This window comes from Schistocerca gregaria, chromosome 10 (genome assembly GCF_023897955.1).
Source record: "Schistocerca gregaria isolate iqSchGreg1 chromosome 10, iqSchGreg1.2, whole genome shotgun sequence".
NCBI classification, from domain to species: Eukaryota; Metazoa; Arthropoda; class Insecta; order Orthoptera; family Acrididae; genus Schistocerca; species Schistocerca gregaria.
Window position 1 is genome coordinate 121,935,416 of NC_064929.1, and position 6,068 is coordinate 121,941,483.

General features: G+C 39.3%; 1 protein-coding gene across 1 annotated transcript in view; it reads right to left on the reverse strand.

The window, feature by feature from the left end:
• The window catches only part of LOC126293614 (uncharacterized), a 69,944-nt gene extending 64,411 nt beyond the window's left edge, over nt 1–5,533 (reverse strand). The window contains exon 1 of the mRNA XM_049986895.1: nt 5,169–5,533. The gene's annotated coding sequence lies outside the window, so the exon portion shown is untranslated. The remainder of the gene's footprint in view (nt 1–5,168) is intronic.
• Between the last annotated feature and the right edge of the window lie 535 nt (nt 5,534–6,068).

Here is a 6,068-nt window from a genome sequence, read left to right on the forward strand (position 1 = left end):
GACATTGCAGTGTTTGTAAGATTTCTGTCCGATGTAAGGGACGAATTTGCTACAAGATTTCAAGACTTTGCAGAAATTGGAAAGCTGTCTCAATTGCTAAAATTTCCTTACGAAGTTGATGCATCGGCAGAATGGACTGATGTGGCTGCTAAGTTGCTCAGCGCTTCAAAGTCTTCACTTCAAGTGGAGATAATCGACTTGCAAGAAGATATTTCTTTGCAACTGTATAAAGCTGAATCCACTGAAAAATTTTGGGGTAAAAATGTTTCAGAAAAATATGAAAATTGTAAGAGAGTAGTTATCAATCTGGCCACTGTTTAGTTCGACATATATATGGGAATCGTCGGTTTCGAAAATGAATTTTTCGAAGACCAGATATCGGTCAAGGTTGACGGACGCCCACTTCAAAGACATGGGCCTATTTCGCATCTGCTGCACCCCTCGTACACCGAACATAAAAAAAAAAAACTGGATCAAGACAGCCGACGTAATTTCTCACATTCAATATATTACATTAGCTGAGTACTACTTGTTTTACTTGGTTTACCCTTTTTTTTGGAAACTAACTCGACTAAAAACAAAATATAAAACTGTAACTTTTAATTAATAGTTTTTTTTGTGGAACTCCATAAATATTATTACACCGAATCCGAACCCCACTGAAAACTACTTGCCAACCCCTGCCCTAAGAGTTAGTACACGTTAGAATAAAGCACTCTCCATGTTATCGAAAACACAACGGTATAATAGTGAATGGTGTATCTAAATCACAATGAGTCTTTACACAGGTAGAAGTGTGAACCTACAGTGTTGGATTAGAGTAAATGTGTACGACAATTTAAAAACGTGGTCGGTTTGTTCATTACGCGTATCTTCCTAATGCTCAGTGAAGACGATTTAGATCTCACTTCCTTCCAGAGCGTCTGTTGATCTACCTTTGTTCACCCTATGCGGTAGCTTCAAAAATTCCCGCCGCGCGGGAACCCGCGCGGTCTTAGGCGCCTTGTCACGGTCCTTGCGGCTCCTCCCCCCCCCCCCCCCCCCGTCGGAGGTTCGAGTCCTCCCTCGGTCATGAATGTGTGTGTGTGTGTGTGTGTGTGTGTGTGTGTGTGTCTGTTGTCCTTAGCGTAAGTTAGTTTAAGTTAGATTAAGTAGTGTATATCCTTCGTGACCGATGACCTCAGCAGTTTGTTCCCATAAGACCTTACCACAAATAACCAATTCCAAAAATTCCCCAGTACTGCTGGTGAGGATATACAATTCTCGCATGGGCTTTCGTATGAGGCGAAAATACTACCAGATTCTGACCTTCAGCACATTCGATTCTATAAATGGTTTCGTTTTCTAGGTTGTGCCGGCCGGAGTGGCCGGGCGGTTCTAGGCGCTGTAGTCTGCTACCACTACGGTTGCAGGTTCAAATCCTGCCTCGGGCATGGATGTGTGTGATGTCCTTAGGTTAGTTAGGTTTAAGTAGTTCTATGTTCTAGGGGACTAATAACCTCAGAAGTTAAGTCCCATAGTTCTCAGAGCCATTTGAAGCGATCACACCATCAAATTGCTTTGACATAAATATTTGGCTGTCTATTTTGACAAAGAAATATGCTAGTGTAGATCGGCCTAAATGGCTCTGCACTAAATTGTACAAAGAAGACAGAAGACTTGGAAAATATATCGAAATCAGTGTTCAGTGTTCTATATAAGATATCTGTTGCTGCGTTAGCCCTTTTTCTATCAATGTTCCGAGGGTGGCTATTACCGTTATTACAAAAACGTATTGGAAACTAATGAAGTATATTTATTTATTTTTATTTTTTATTTATTTATGCATTTATTTTGCCTGGCAAGATTAGGGCCTTCACGCCCTCTCTTACACCTAACCAGGCATACTCAGATTGAACGAGTTACAGTTTCTACAGAACATTTTGGACATATAACGTATTATACAGTATTGATGTTAAAGAAAAAAATAGAGATTATAACAGTAGTACAATGATAATTAGAACAATCAAAAAATAATTATAACAATCAAGAATAATAATGATAATAATAATAATAATGACTATGTATATGAAAGTAAACATACTTTTCTTTTGTGAATGTCAGTCCTATTGTTAGTTGGGAATTTTCTCGTTATGTTCTTGCAGCTTGTGAGTTATTCTCATCGATCAGAGACATAAGACGATAGAATGGAGTGAAAGAGATATATAAAAGGTAGATAGGTTACAGGAAGAGAAATAGAATGGTAAAATTCGAAGCTGTGATTGAGAGGAGAAAGAAGACGATGAGAGGGGCACAACAGTGGTGGCTATACCGTCCCTAATATGTAAGTTTTGAGTTCCCTCTTGAATGTTGAGTGGTTCTGGATAAGACGCAGATCACAGGGGAGCGCGTTCCATAGTCGTATGGCTGAGATGGAGAATGACACGGAGAAAGATTCTGTCTTATGTAAAGGTACAGGCAAAATGATAGACGTATCCGATATGGTATTGCGATTGTGGAATGATGATAGGTGTTTGATGTGAGAAGATAAGTATTGGGGGCACCAGTGGCTAAGAAATCGACGAAGTAAGCACATCGAGTGGAGATCGCGTGCCTTATGTGGGCGTATCCAACCTAGCTGGGAGGTTGGGTGGTCCACCACAAAAGTGGACGAATATGACGAAAAAGCGGCTAGAACAAATCATCTTTTGTAATATGAATGCAGTTTTATGAAGGCTTAAAGGTTAACATTAAATGCATTCAGTGGTTTACGTTCAAAAGCCTTGGGAAACAGTAAGTTATTTGGTTATCATTTAAATATCCTTCATATTATAAATTTTTTGGGTAATAAATTATGTTCATTAATTAATTATCAGTTCTTACTTTCATGTAATTTTAAGTAAGAGACGTAAAATATATTTGTTTCCAGATTTATTGCTGTAAGAGGACATCTGTAGGCGATAAAAATCACCATTGCAACTACAAATATGTTTTAAATTAGGCAATAGTACCGTTTCACATTTCAGAAAACTGTTTTACGCGGCAGAAAGAAATTCACCATTCCATTACTAACCAAGGCTGTGAAATGATTTTTATTCCTACTGAAAAATTCAACAATAGTGACTTGGCCCCTGCGGCAGCGCAGGTTGATTTCCGACTTATTCGCAATTATTTCATTAGCGTCAAAGATTAAAAAAAAATAGAAAATGGGAAATGTTTCTCTAGTTCCTTAGCGAAAACTACGTTTGAATTTATACCCCATTTCTTTATGCATCCTGTTATTCACCTATTATTTTTTCTTGGACTGCTGTATAATGTTTTTGTAGATGCTTAGCACCCCTATATAAGCAGAAACAGAGAAAGTTCATTGAAAAATATTCAAAAGAGAAAAAAGCATCAGAAAAACTGTACATTCGCATTGGAGGAAGTGAAAAGTAGCTATTGCCAATGTCTGACTTCACACTTTATTGTTAACACAAACTGTAATATATCTTTGTTTGGATCCTAAATTCGAGAGTTGTTTGGGTACCCGATTAACGTTACAATGCAATTTACTTTCCATTATGTTCACTGCATTGTGCGCACGTTCATAATAAATAACTGATCATAGGAACGTCATTTGCAAGAAAAAGTTTTAAATATTTGGCGACTGCTGCGATATACAGAAAAATCGCAGGGTTTCTGTCTGTGTAATACGATTCAGTTTTGCGTTGGATCCAAAGTAGTGGAACTTCGAAATTTATCACTTATACAAACTACAATATACTGCACATTAATGCGGATAAGAAATTCGTACGTTGCTTCAGCGTCTGCCTAAAATGAAAACGTACCTGTATCAACCATTTTTACCATTGTGCTGAATAGACTGCTAATTTGCGTTTGTGATTTAATTTTCGAAAGAAAATACGTGACAACCAAAATGTTATTTTTCCGTGAAAAACTTGCGTCAAATACCAGAAATGGTGTATATGTGCAGAAGCATTTACTGCGTATTTGCAACGATTCGTTATTCCGGATTCGAAGAGAAATTTACGTACACGAAATTTGTACGTCACAGGTATATGTTTGCACAGAGAAATTTGTGCTATGTAATCCGTTTCTTATCTACATTACAGTGCAGACAGGTAAAGATAACAAAAGTCGTATGTTGCTTCTGGTATCTGCGATTCTGCGTAATGTGAAAACGCAAGTGACGCAATTTCCTTGTCCTACAGCCTTCCTACGTGTTACAAATTATCAGTAACGCAGTCTACGGAAATTTGTTTTCACCTACGAAACACGTGCGAAGGTTTGAAAGAAATAGTTACACACTGCTTGGTGACGACTTTCTGTTATTAAATAGATTCAAGTACATTCGCAAATGACGTTCCTGTGGTCAGTTATTTACTATGAACTTATCTTTACACATTATGGAAAAATAAATTGCACTGAAACTCTTATCAGGCACCCAAAAAATGCACGAGTTTCGGACCCGTACAAACATATCTTGCAGTTTGTACTAACGATAAAGTATGAAAGTCAAACTTTGGCACAGGTGCTTGTCACTTGCTGTAATGCGCCCATGTTTAATATGTAAACTTTTTTTGATACCTCAAATGTTTCTCTTTTTCTGAGAAAACGGGCGATAAATTAGATGAATGATGTGTGTGAGTGTGGTCGTTTACTATTAATTTGCAAGCTTTCGCGAATCCTAATCGGAGATATGGAGCACGCACTGTATGCATTACGCAACGATTTTGTACTAAATGGAATTTGCAGTACAAAGTAGTACAACGAAATCAGTTCTGCCAATAACGTTTATCCACATTGCACCATAAACCGATAAACATTATAAAATGCATAAATTGTTTATTTGCCTGTCTAATGTGGAAAACTCTTAAGAAGTAATTTGTTTGGCCTACGTGTTTTACACGTTTTCGCTACTATAGTTTTCGTAAATTGGGCTTCACATCCGAAACGCAAACTCACATACAGAAAAACAGAAATGGTCGTTTAGTGCCTAGTGCCATTAAATGATTTTTTAAGCTGCAAACGGTACTCGTGTAAGTGACTATTTAAATTGCAGTTACTGTTTTTGGGGCTTGATTTTTGCGAAATCTGCTGCATTAGCTAATGAAGAAAGTTCACACGCAAAGACACTTGTTACAAATCAGATCTTCGACTGTATGAACGAGCGAGGCCAGACTTACCTGAAATAGACGGGAGTGGCTCCGTATGCAGTTGTTAAAATTAGCCACAGCTGGTCACTCGGCACTTACTGGTAGGTCTCCGTTTCCGTGTCCAACTCTACGTGCTTAACCGAAGCGCAAAACTCTCGGAGTATTATCTGCAGCGATATTACAAAGCGTCACTTGCAATCAGCTTCGTTAGCGATCGTGAAACGTCCTCCGTGCTATATGTGAGTGAGCCTACTTGTAAAGAGTGCAGAGCCGGACGCACCCAACACTGTTGCCACTCGACAGTTGCATATCGCCCGCCGGCGCTATCGATACTGCAGTCGCTTCCTCGGGTTTTGTTAACTACTAACTAATACGCAAAACAAGCAAAGAACATCGATTAGCAAGGAGAAAAACGCATAAGCGCTATACGCGCTGTTTCATTAAGTTCTCCTTGCGCGTCCCGGGGCAGAGATCACGTCTGTCTCCTAGAGTGCGTGCGGCAGAGGTTGCCCGCACTGCACAGTGAATCCCATCCCCTCTTCTACGCCAACTTCCCACTGCGGCTGCAGTTACGACAGACGCTCGAGCTGGCGGTAAAATCGTCAGTGCTAAGGCCGGTATTAGACCACCAAATTTCGTTGTCAAAGGAATATGATCAAATATTAGTCAAATCTCTTTGACAAAGATTTTTGATGTGGCACTAAGAAAGGGGGTCTAGTGAAGCAGGAGATGCAATCCGTCGGCTTTGAGCAATGACGTCATACATTACTCATAGATAATAATGTCTTCACTTGCAGCCGCAAATAATAAAACAGTTCTGTGTTCTACATCTACATCTACATTTAAATTCCGCAAACCACCCAACGGTATGTGGCGGAGGGCACTTTACGTGCCACTGTCATTACCTCCCTTTCCTGTTCCACTCGCGTA